Genomic DNA, 13,923 nt, shown 5'->3' on the forward strand with positions numbered 1-13,923 from the left:
GTTGATTCACTAGGTTAATGTTTGCATTACAGATATCGGAAGGTGTTATCTGTCTCTGTTAAATTGCTAAGTATGCCTCCAGAGTGAAGATTGCTAGGCAACAGGAACTGAAATGGTGATGCCTAAGAACTGGCATTTAGCACTACAGTATCTTCTTTCCTGCACCATTGGACTGGTGGTTACTCTTTTTTTTTTTTGAAGCAGTTTCCCAAAGTGTGGCTTGGGGACAGCTTGCATTAGAATCACCTGAGGTATTAAAAAGCAGATTCCTAGACACTGCTTGCTCCACAGAAGGAAAATCTTTAGGTTGGGGCCATAGAATTCTTAAATTCCTCAGAAAGTCATACTAACCTATGGTAGCTTTTAAACAAAACACTTTTATTCTTTTGTCTTTACCCCTGAAGATCATCATAAACAGCTACAGACAACTTTAGAACCTGAGGCATAGCAAGATTGATTGATTGATTGATTGATTGACTTTCCATTCTAAATCTTGGAAACTGGGTTTTTTTTTTTTTTTTTTTTTTTTTTTTTTTAACATTTCAATTCTTAGTAGCAAGGTATGTAGCATTGTCTGGGCATTCATTTGGCTAGGATAGGCAAGGAACACTAGATTATATAAGGAGTGTTGTCATTATTCCCTTAGAAGCTGTTAGTTCTTTACCACAGATTCAATTTGACCATTTTCTCCCCCTGGCAGAGGGTATGAAATTGGTCTGTGATGTGTATTAGTAAAATTGAACCAACCTGACCTGTGAACACATCTTAATCTTTTCTAAAGCCTATTTTAATGTATTTTAGTGCTTATTTGGAAAAGCTAAAGGGGGTGTGGTATGTATAACAAATGATAGAAACTTAGTGGGATCAATTTGATTAAGGGAGTACTGGGTGAAAAAATTTGAAGGGGAAAAAACCCACAAATCATCTAGATTGATGCAGAAAAAGGCATTTCACAAAACCCAGCAACCTTTCTTGATAAAACACTTTGAAAAATAGGCACAGAAGGAAACTTCCTCAACATGATAAACGGAATTTCTGAAAAATCTACAGCCAGCTTCGTGGTCAATTGTGAAAAACTGAATGCTTTCCCTCTAAGATCAGGAACATGACAAGGATGTCCACTGTCACCACTGTTATTTAGCATTGTACTGGAAGTTCCAGCCAGAGCAATTAGGCAAGGAAAAAAAAGACATCCAAATTGGACAGGAACAAGTAAAATTTTCACTATTGGCAGATGATGTACTATATATAGATAGTCCTGAAAACTCTACAACAAAGCAACTAGAGCTGTAGATGAATTCAGCAAATTTGTAGAGTCCCAGTCCAACACACAAAATCAGTAGTGTTTCTTATGTACTAGTAATGAACACTTTGAGGAAATAAAAAAAATTCCATTTACAATCATAACTAGTGACTCATTTTTAACGTGAATGACAAAAGTAAATTAGAAAAGATAATACAGCTTTTGCCTACCTTTCTCTTGGGAGATCATTCTTGGAACTCAGCCACCATGTTCTGAGGAAGCTCAGACCATATGAGAAGGCCACAAGTAGGTGTAACAGTCTCAGCTGAGGTCTCACCCAACAGCCAGAATTAACCAAACGTGAGCGGGTGAGCCTGTTGATTATTCCGGTCCCTGGTCTTTGAACCATTCTAGTTGTTGACACCAAGTGGAGCAAAGTGAGTTATTTCTGCTGAGTTCTGACCAAATAGATCCATGAACAAAATAAATATTATATTAAATTTTTGTATGGTGTTATATAGCAATAACCAAAACACTATATATAGCAAACTTCCTGACACAGAGCCACCATTTCCCATACTTAACGTAGTTCTGTCTGGAGTTTTGGAACTACTGGATATTCTAAGGGAAAATTGTTCTAAATGAGGTTGCCAGGTTCCTGGTAATTTGATACCAGTTGATACAAATTTTAAAATAATTAAGATAGCTATCCATTTATAATTAAAATTATTCTTGATTTCGTTGGGAGCCATGGCAAAACAGCTACCCCAAAACTGTAACAGTAAGAGCCACAACTGCAGTTCGCCCTCCTGGTTCCCAGCACTGACGGCCCCTCCTCCCATGGGACTGAGCCTGGCAGGGAGGGGCACAGACCCCCTGGCCACGAGAACTTACAGATTTCACTGATCTCAGTTCCACGTGTTCATGAGTGTTGCATGAAGTATGCCCAAAGTCAAATTGCTCTCCGGTGTCTGGTCCACGCAGTTCCTGGCTTTCTACCTACTGCCCTGGAGGAGTAATTAAAACCTACATGTCAGCACTCCGCCATCTTGCCCCACCTCAATATATTTTTACATCTTGTGTTACCTACATTGTTTGATTTGCATCTATTTTGTATCTTCTATGTCTCTACACTTAACTTTTTGAATATATGGACTATAATTACAATAACTTTTAATAGCTTGTTACTTTCAAATCTTTGGCAGTTCTGGGTAAGTTTTGATAGTTTCTTCTCCCTTACATGGGTCATTCCTCAGTTATGAGGAATAATTAGCCCTAAACTGAGCACTGCTCTGGTCCTGCATAACAAATCTCAAAAGCAAGACCTGAAAGGATCAACGCTTCCAAGTAACTTAACTGCATCCCCAAACAAAGCTCAGGAATTTTTTTTTATAGGAAGACAGAAACACCCAGTATCCAATTCATGGTGTCTGGCATCCAATAAAAAATTACCAGGCATATAAAGAAGGAAGAAAATATGACCCAAAACTGTAAGTTTCCAGTGGTTCTAGGAATACAAAAGGGAAATTAAATTTGGGAAGACTGTTCTGGGAGGAATCATTTGTCACTGGGATATAAATTAAGTTGGTAGGGCAGTTGTGGCTCTTACTGAAAAATCAGAGTGCTGATCCAAACTCCAGACAGATAACACTGATACCAGACACTGGAGAATTCTGGGAGCAGTCAGCCTGGCAGACAGGAGATAGGGCTAGCTAAAACAGCAAAAAAAAAAAAACAAAAAAACAAAAAAACAAAAAAACAAAAAACAAAGACCCAAAAATAAAAACAGAGACTTTTTGGAGACCTGGTGAACATAGAACGGAGACCGGCAGGGCTCAAACAGAGTCAGGCTGATATGCAAATCCAGAGACGGAGTTTCCTTGTCTGAAGAACTGGTTTTTCTGCTTTCTTGATTGTTCCTTAATGGCCCTAATCTCCTTGTCTCTTAGGATTTAAATAGCCCATTAGATCTGCAAGGAGGGCTTTTTTTAAAAAACAAAACAAAACTTTTTCTCTTTTTCTAAAACAATTACTCTAAAAAGCCCAATACAGAAAGCCTCAAAGACTTGCAATTTGGGCCCAGGCAAGAGCAGAGCTAAGAGAGCTCTGAGGCACAAAGCAGCAAGTCCAGTGGCTGAGAAAATTCGCTAAACACAACTTCCCAAGGAAAGGGGTGTGTCTCTTACAGCCACCTTCCGTGTGGGCTGGGAACACTCCTACCCAGTGCCAGCACCACAGCCCAGAGCTACCCCAAACAACCCAGTGTGATGGGAAGTGTTTCCAACAACACATGCACACACCACAATATCGGGCATGGATAATAACCTTTCTGGCACCCTCAGCTAATTGTCCTGGAGCTGGGAAGGTGGAGCTGTGTGAAAAGGGGGAAATTAACACACCCCATTCAGCCATCCATTTAGCAGACTGGGAATGCCCCTACACAGCCCTGGAGCCCAGAACCTCCCTTGGGGGACGGTGCTCACCTGTGATGTAGCACAGTCATCCCTCAGCAGAGGACCTAGGAGTACACGGCTTGGAAGGAGGACCCACTCGCAAGTCCCAAGGACCATATGCCAATAACAAGGATTGTGGGTCAGTGGCAGAGACAAACAGTGGCAAGACTGAAGTGAAGGATTAGACTATTGTAACAGCTTTAAATCTCCAGGAACACCTGGGAGATCTGATTATTAAAGCCATCCCCCCTCCCTAACTGCTCAGACACATGCCCCATATGCAGGGCGGGCAACACCAACTACACACCAAGCTTGGTGTACCAACTGGACCCCACAAAACTCACACCCCCACTCACCACAAAGACAAAGTGGGGGAGAACTGGCTTGAGGGGAATAGGTGGCTTGTGGACGCCACCTTCTGGTTAGAGAAAGTGTACTCAACGAAGCTGTAGATCTGACAAATAATTAGAGATAAGGGTTTGAATCAGTCTACATATCCTTAAAAAACCCTATCAAATTAAGCAAATGCCAAGAGGCCAAAAACAACAGAAAATTTTAAAGCATATGAAAAAACTAGACGATATGGATAACCCAAGCCCAAGCACCCAAATCAAAAGATCAGAGGAGACACAGTACTTGGAGCACTTAAGAACTGAAGATGAAAAATGAGAGCATGGCACAGGATATAAAGAACATAAAGACCCTAGAGGAGCATAAAGAAGAAATTGCAAGAGTAAATAAAAAAAAAATGATCTTATGGAAATAAAAGAAACTGTTGACCAAATTAAAAAGATTCTGGATACTCATAGTACAAGACTAGAGGAAGATGAACAGTGAATCAGTGATGTAGGGGATGACAGAATGGAAAATGAAAGAACAAAAAAAATCAAAATGGATGTCAGGGATATGATAGTATAAAATAGCCAAATATAAGACTCATTGGCATTTCAGAAGGGGAAGAGAAGGGTAAATCTAGGAAGAGTATTTGAAGAAATTGTTGGGGAAAATTTCCCAAACACCATAAACACCATAAATACAGAAATCATAAATGTCCAGTGAACTCCAAATAGAATAAATGCAAATAACTCTGATACATATTCTGATCAGACTGTCAAATATTGAAAAGAAAGAGCAAGTTTTGAAAGCAGCAAGAGAAAAGCAATTCACCACATACAAAGGAAACAGCATAAGACTAAGTAGTTACTCAGCAGCTACCAAGGAGGCAAGAAGGCAGTGGCATGACATGACGTATTTAAAATTCTGAGAGAGAAAAATTTCCAAACAAGAATTCTTTATCCAGCAAAGCTCTCCTTCAAATTTGAGTGAGAGCTTAAATTTTTCACAGACAAATGCTCAGAGAATTTGCTAACAAGAGACCTGCCCTACTTGAGATACTAAAGGGAGCCCTATCAACATAGAAACAAAGAAAGGAGAGAGAGAGATGGAGAAAGGTTCAGTACTAAAGAGATTCAGTATGGGTATGCTAAAGGACATTAAGAGAGAGAGGGGAAAAATATATCTGACAAAAACCAAAGGATAAGATGGCTGATTCAATAAATGCCTTCACAGTAATAATATTGAATGTGAATGGATTAAACTCCCCAATCAAAAGATATAGATTGGCAGAATGGATTAAAAAAAAATGAACCATCAATATGTTGCATACAAGAGACTCAGACACAGGGACAGAAAGAAATTGAAAGTGAAAGGATGGAAAAAATATTCCGTGCAAGCTACAGCCAAACGAAAGCAGGAGTAGCAATATTAATCTCAGATAAAATAGACTTTAAATGCAAGGATGTTATGAGACAAGAAGGCCACTACATACTAATAAAAGGGGCAATTCAGCAAGAAGAAATAAAAATCATAAATGTTTATCCACCCAATCAAGGTGCCACAGAATACATGAACACTGGCAAAACTAAAGGAAGCAATTGATGTTTCCACAATAATTGTGGGAGATTTCAACACATCACTCTCTTCTATAGATAGATCAACCACACAGAAGACCAACAAGGAAATAATTGAAAACCTAAATAATCTGATAAATGAACTGGATTTAATAGACTTATATAGAACATTACATCCCAAATCACCAGCATACACATTCTTCTCTAGTGCTCATGGAACTTTCTCCAGAATAGATCATATGCTGGGCCATAAAACAAGCCTCAATAAATTTTTAAAAAATTGAAAATTTTCAAAGTACATTCTCTGACCACAATGGAATACAATTAGAAGTCAATAACCATCAGAGACTTAGAAAATTCACAAATAACTGGAGGTTAAACAACACGCTCCTAAGCAATCAGTGGGTTAAAGAAGAAATAGGAAGAGAAATTGCTAAATATATAGAGATGAATGAAAATGAGAACACAACATACCAAAATGTATGGGATGTAGCAAAAGCGGTACTGAGGGGGAAATTTAGAGCACTAAATGCATACATTAAAAAGGAAGAAAGAGCTAAAATCAAAGAACTAATGGATCAACTGAAAAAGCTAGAAAATGAACAGCAAACCAATCCTAAACCAAGAAGAAATAACGATTAAAGCAGAAATGTATGACACACAGAGCAAAAAAAAATAGAATAAATAACACCAAAAGTTGGATCTTTGAGACGATCAACTAGCTAGACTGACAAAATCAAAAAGAGAGAAGACCAATATAAACAAAATAATGAATGAGAAAGGTTTCAATACTGCAGATCCCGAAGAAATTAAAAAAATTATAAGAGGATACTATGAACAACTGTATGCCAATAAACTGGATAATGTAGAGGAAATGGACAATTTCCTGGAAACATATGAACAACCTAGACCAACCAGAGAAGAAACAGAAGACTTCAAGCAACCAATCACAAGCAAAGAGATCCAGTCATCAAAGCGCTTCCCACAAATAAATGCCCAGGGCCGGATGGCTTCACAGGGGAATTCTACCAAACTTTCCAAAAAGAACTGACACCAACCTTAAACTCTTTCAAAACTTTGAAGAAAATAGGACACTACCTAACTCATTTTATGAAGCTAACATCAATCTAATACCAAAACCAGGCAAAGATGCTACAAAAAGGAAAACTACAGGCTGTATCTCCCTAATGAATAAAGATGCAAAAATTCTCAACAAAATACTTGCAAATCGAATCCAAAGGCACATTAAAAAAATCATACACCATGACCAAGTGGGGTTCATTCCAGGCATGCAAGGATGGTTCAACATAAGAAAATCAATTAAAACACATTAACAAAACAAAGGAGAAAAATCAAATGATCATCTCAATAGATGCTGAAAAAGCATTTGACAAAATCCAACATCCCTTTTTGATAAAAACACTTCAGAAGGTAGGAATAGAAGGAAACTTCCTCAATATGATAAAGAGCATATATGAAAAACCCACAGCCAGCATAGTACTCAATGGTGAGAGACTGAAAGCCTTCCCTTTACGATTAGGAATGAGACAAGGATGCCCACTGTCACCACTGTTATTCAACATTGTGCTGGAAGTGCTAGCCAGGGCAATCCGGCAGGACAAAGAAAGAAAAGGCATCCAAATTGGAAAGGAAGAAGTAAAACTGTCATTGTTTGCAGATGATATGATCTTCTATCTGGAAAACCCTGAGAAATCGACGATACAGCTACTAGAGCTAATAAACAAATTTAGCAAAGTAGCGGGATACAAGATTAATGCACATAAGTCAGTAATGTTTCTATGTGCTAGAAATAAACAAACTGAAGAGACACTCAAGAAAAAGATACCAGTTTTAATAGCAACTAAAAAAATCAAGTACCTAGGAATAAACTTAACAAAAGATGTAAAAGACCTATACAAAGAGAACTACATAACTCTACTAAAAGAAATAGAAGGGGACCTTAAAAGATGGAAAAATATTCCATGTTCATGGATAGGAAGGCTAAATGTCATTAAGATGTCAATTCTACCCAAACTCATCTACAGATTCAATGCAATCCCAATCAAAATTCCAACAACCTACTTTGCAGACTTGGAAAAGCTAGTCATCAAATTTATTTGGAAAGGGAAGATGCCTCGAATTGCTAAAAACACTCTAAAAAAGAAAAACGAAGTTGGAGGACCTATACTCCCTGACTTTGAAGATTATAAAGCCACAGTTGTCAAAAGAGCATAGTACTGGCACAAAGATAGACATTTTGATCAATGGAATCAAATTGAGAATTCGGAGATAAGACCACCAAATCTATGGCCGACTAATCTTTGATAAGGCCCCCAAAGCCACTGAACTGGGACATAACAGTCTATTCAACAAATGGGGCTGGGAGAGCTGGATATCCATATCCAAAAAATGAAAGACCCCTACCTCACACCCTACACAAAAATTAACTCAAAGTGGATCAAAGATCTCAATATAAAAGATAGTACCATAAAACTCCTAGAAGATAATGTAGGGAAACATCTTCAAGACCTTGTATTAGGAGGCCACTTCCTAGACTTTACATCCAAAGCACAAGCAACAAAAGAAAAAAATAGATAAATGGGAATTCCTCAAGCTTAGAAGTTTCTGTACCTCAAAGGAATTTGCCAAAAAGGTGAAGAGGCAGTCAACTCAATGGGAAAAAATTTTTGGAAACCATGTATCTGACAAAAGACTTGTATCTTGCATATATAAAGAAATATATAAAATGGGCAAAAGATGCGAAACAACAGTTCTCTGAAGAGGAAATACAAATGACCAAGAAACACATGAAAAAATGTTTAGCTCCACTAGCTATTAGAGAGATGCAAATTAAGACCACAATGAGATACATCTCACACCAATTAGAATGGCTGCCATTAAACAAACAGGAAACTAGAAATGCTGGAGAGGATGTGGAGAAATTGGAACTGTTATTCATTGTTGGTGGGACTGTATAATGGTTCAGCCACTCTGGAAGTCAGTCTGGAACTTCCTTAGAAAACTAGATAGAGAGTTACCCTTCAGTCCAGCGATTGCACCCAGAAGATCTGAGAGCAGTGACACGAACAGATATCTGCATGCCAGTGTTCATAGCAGCATTATTCACAATTGCCAAGATGGAAACAACCCAAATGTCCTTCAACAGATGAGTGGATAAATAAAATGTGGTACATACACATGGTGGAATACTACGCGGCTGTAAGAAGGAACGATGTTGTGAAACATATGACAACATGGAGAAACCCTGAAGACATAATGCTGAACAAAATAAGCCAGGCACAAAGAGAAATATTCTATGCTACCACTAATGTGAACATCGAAAAATGTACAACAAATGGTTTATAATGTAGAATGTAGGGGAAGTAGCGATAGAGAGCAATTAAGGATGGAGGGATGGTAACCCAGTAAGAACAGATAAGCTATTGTGGGTAAATTTAATGTTCTGGGAATGCCCAGGAATGACTATGGTCTTAATTTCTGATGGGTATGGTAGGAACAAGTTCACAGAAATGTTGCTATATTAGGTTATTTTCTTGGGGTAGAGTAGAATGTGTGAAGTGAAGTAGTTTTTCAGGTTAGTTGTCTTTTTCTTATGGTTTGTTTGAAATGTTTTTTTATTGTATGTTTTAAAATTTTTCTTTGATATAGTTGATTTTAAAAAAGAGTTAATTAAAAAACAAAACAAAACAATATGCAGAACCCCCTTGAGGAGTTGGTAGAGAATGAGAGGGGTGTTGGGCTTCCCCACCTCGATGGTTGCTGATGTGCTCACAGACATAGGGGACTGGTGGTTTGATGGGCTGAGCCCTCTACCACAGGACTTGCCCCTGAGAAGACTTGCTGCAAAGGAGAGGCTAGGCCTCCCTATAATTGTGCCTAAGAGTCTCTTCCTGAATGCCTCTTTGTTGCTCAGATGTGGCTCTCTCTCTAGCTAAGCCAACTTGGCAGGTGAAATCAACTGCCCTCCCCCCTATGTGGGATCTGACACCCAGGGGAGTGAATCTCCCTGGCAGTGTGGGATATCACTCCTGGGGAGGAATCTAGACCCAGCATCGTGAGATGGAGAACATCTTGACTAAAAGGGGGAAATGAAAGGAAATGAAATAAGTTTCAGTGGCTGAGAGATTCTAAAATGAGCCGAGAGGTCACTATGGTGGGCACTCTTACGCACAATATAGACAGCTCTTTTTAGGTTCTAATGAATTGGAATAGCTAGCAGTAAATACCTGAAACTATCAAACTACAACCCAGAACCCATGAATCTTGACAATTGTATAAAAATGTAGCTTATGAGGGGTTACCATGTGATTGGGAAAGCCACATGGACCACTCTCCCCTTTGTCTAGTTTATGGATGGATGAGTAGAAAAATGGGGGAAGAAGAAAAATAAAAGGCACCCAGTGTTTTTTACTTTGTTCTTTCACTTTAATTTTTAATCTTATTATTTTTGTTGTGTGTGGTAATGAAAATGTCAAAAATTAATTTTGGTGAATGTACAACTATATAATGGTACTGTAAACAACTGAATGTATGCTTTGTTTTGTATGGCTGCATGGTATGTGACTATATCTCAATAAAAATGAATTAAAAATACAGATATTGATAAAATAGACAATATTAGTGAACCAATAGACATAGAAACTCTCTAGAATATACACTGTGAGAAAAGGGAATTTTAAAAATGAACTGAGTATCAGTGGGCTGTGGACAATCTGAAGTGGCCCGAAAGGGAGGAGAAAATATTTGAAGAAATAATGACTGAAAATTCCCCCAAATTGATGAAAACTTGTAAATCTGCAGATCTAAGAAGTCCTGTGAACACCAAACCGAAGCAACAAAAAAACTACACCAAGGCACTCATAATAGCTTAAAACAAGTGACAGAGAAAAATCTCAAAAGCAGCCACAGAAAAAAAGACACTATGTACCAGGGAACAAAATAAGACAACAGGTTTCTTGTAGCAAACAATGAAAGTAAGAAGGCAAAAAAGGGATCTGTTTGAAACATAAAAAGAAAAGAATTCTATAACCAGTTAAAATTTTTCAAAAACAAAAGTGAAATGCTTTTTCAAATATACAAAACATACAAAATAATTCATCAGAAGCAGATCTACTACCCAAAAATATTAAAAGAGTTCAGTAAAAGGAGAATGATACCATATCAAAACATGCTGCTTACAATGTGACAGTGGAACTCCTCTCATCCAGTGATGGTATTTACATCTTCTCCCCTTTGTCACTACCTTGAAAGAGTATGGAAGGCTAGATCATAAAAATACCATGCACTTCTTCCTTGTTCTCTTAGAATGCTTGTGGCTATGGTCAGGGCACATGACAATGTCCCAGCCTAGAGTCAGTATGAGCCACCAGATATGTGTGTGAGAGAGCCTTTGAGAGGGCTGCAGCCCCTGTCACTAACTGTAACTATAACTGCATGAATGACCCCAAGCAAAAACTACCACCAAAACCACGATAGATAGCGAAATGATTAATGTTGTTTTAAGCCACTAAGTTTTGGGGTGATTTGTTACACAATAGCAGATACTCGAGGTACGTATTGTGAAATTTCAGAATACCAAGAATAAAGAGAAGATCCTAAAAACTTTCAGACACCAAAACCAGTCACTTTGAAGGAATTAGGATCAAACTATTAGATGATTTCTCATCACTAGCACTAGATGCTAGCAGATATTAGTGCAAAGCCTTTACAATTCAAAAGGACAAAATATTTTCAAAATAGAATTTTAAATTCACAGCCTATCAAGTGCAAAAGATGGCACAAAGGACATTTTTAGAACTTGCAAGATTTTAGAAGTTTACCTCCCACAAACCCATTGTAAAGAAGCTAATTTAGAACATACTTAGCAAAATGAGAGCCTAAGCAAGGAAGAAGATGTAGAATCTTGGATGCAGCGGATTCAACCCAGGAAAGCAGTGAAGTCCTGAGTCCAATGTGACAAGGCTGTTGCAGGGCAAAAGCAGTCAATTCATACTGAAGTAGAACTTTAAACTCCAGGAAGGAAGAGTCTGGGAAACAAAGGCAACCCATAGGCTAGAAAAAGACCTTGGTAAAGTTTGAAAATATGGAAAAAGTAACTGGCACCATATAAAAATGGATATCCCAATTAAACTTGACTTTTCCTTTGTGGAGCACAGGGGTCATGATACTGGACTCAGTGAAAAAAGTGTAATTGTAGCATACTATTTGGTTCTGCAGCAAACAATATTTACATAGTTTTAATAATGCAAACATTATTCATTGGGTCTCAACTTTTAGAATCCACATACAAATTTCTATTAGAGTTAGTAGATTTACAAGAGTTAAAAGGTACTTGAAAATTTGTAACTGCAATTTAAGATATTTAAAGATTGCTTAATCAACTAAGTTTGCAAATGAAACCAATTATACCAAGACCCCTTAAAAGTGACTTAAAAAGTCCAAAAACGTGAATAAGATTCATAAATCGCAAATTTAAGGAAGATATAGATTTTCGGGTGTCTGGATATAATAAATTAAATGTTAATTTTCTAATGCTGAAGCAAACTGAATAGTCTTTTCTAGGCACACACAAAACCAAAATAAAATCCCAAAGTTAGTAAAATAAAATGACTTCAATTATTTACTAAAAGCAAAAAGCCCAATGAATGTAAGAAATTACCAGAAAGTGATTCTTTTGGCAACAAAAGAGCTTAAGTTTTCTACTTTAAGCAAGATACTTGCCATGCATTTAATATTTGGGGCATTTAATGTTATTTTGAGGCTCAGGCAACCATGCCACATGGCTTTTACATGAAATATGCAACCTTCTTTTGCCCTTAAGATATATTACTTACATTGTTCTGTGTAAATACTTTTATAAAAATCACATAAATATAAACTCTGTAAGAAGCATCTGCCTTTATTGCTAAATAGTTAATTCTCCCATAGTACCACAGCATGATTGAACTAAACTGAACAAATATAATCTTTGATTCACTTAAAACTCATGTATAAAAGTAGGCTATTATGGATTCTTCTTATCTCACAGGAAGTTTTAACCACTTCTTTGGCACTCGCCAGCTATCACCTAATTCTAGGGCAATGTCTCTTAAAGCTCTTTCAGAAACAAATACATAACATATATATTCTCAAAACATAGCAACTTGTTTTTGAGAATAGAAAATACCAACAATGAGCCACTCTGATGCTTTGAATAGAAACAGTCCCTCCCAGTACTGACACCACTGGTGTCCACTAAAAATATGTCAATCCTAGTAAATGTCTGACTACATAAATACTGTAGAATTTATCTGAGTAAGACATTTATACTCCAATTAAAAGGCAAAAGGGGGGGAGATAAGGGATATGGGATGTTTTGGGTTTTCTTTTATATTTTATCTTATTATTTTTTGGAGTAATGAAAATGTTCTAAAATTGATGGTGGTGATGATTGCACAACTATGTGATAATACTGGGAGCCACTGATTGTACACTTTGGATGGATTGTATGGTATATAAATATATCTCAATAAAATTGCATTTTTAAGAAAAAAGGCGAAAGAGTTTTCTAACAGCCCCATCTGATTTCCTTGAGTCTGTGACTTAGCTGATCTAGATCAGGGGCATTCTGAATGTTCTCCTTGGAATTACAGATTCTCTATTTAAAAAGTCTTTGCCTGAAAACCTACAACTTCTCTTAAAAGAAAAGTTTTACATAAAGATTTTTTTTAGAAATAAATATCTTGACACCAAGCACTTTATTTATGTAATTGAAGGTTTACTTTCCCACAAAAAGCTAAAATTTCTTATCTCAGTACATACAACTTGTTCCAATAATCTCTATAAATTCTTACAATCAGATATCCATCATAGGCAAAATCTATGAATCTGGCAACGACTGGGGGATCTAGACAAGTAGATAAAGTAGGGGAAGGAAGTGCTTAACTGGAATTATAACTGATGCCTTGCTGGAGAGTGTGCTATATTTTACAGTTATTCAAAAATTCTTACTTGAGCTCTAGACAGCTATGCAGGCAGTGCTTTCAGAATCATAAAGTAATTAGCAATTGAGTATCAGTCCAGTCTGAAAATAATTCTGTTAATACCAACAGGCTCTCAACCTGTAAGCAACAACAGGAAAGGGGTCCTACCTTTATTTTTTTTTTTTTTAACTTTTTAAATTCCCAAATCAAGAAGTTTTCTTTGTCATGCATGACTTCTCAAGTAACTGAAATTGATGTTTGGTAGATTTTATTTTGCAATATTTTACTACAGTTTTTTTTTTTTTTTTGACCCACTTAGACTTAAGTTTGGAGAT

The sequence above is a fragment of the Choloepus didactylus genome, chromosome 8 (assembly GCF_015220235.1).
Source record: "Choloepus didactylus isolate mChoDid1 chromosome 8, mChoDid1.pri, whole genome shotgun sequence".
In the NCBI taxonomy this organism is placed as follows: Eukaryota; Metazoa; Chordata; class Mammalia; order Pilosa; family Megalonychidae; genus Choloepus; species Choloepus didactylus.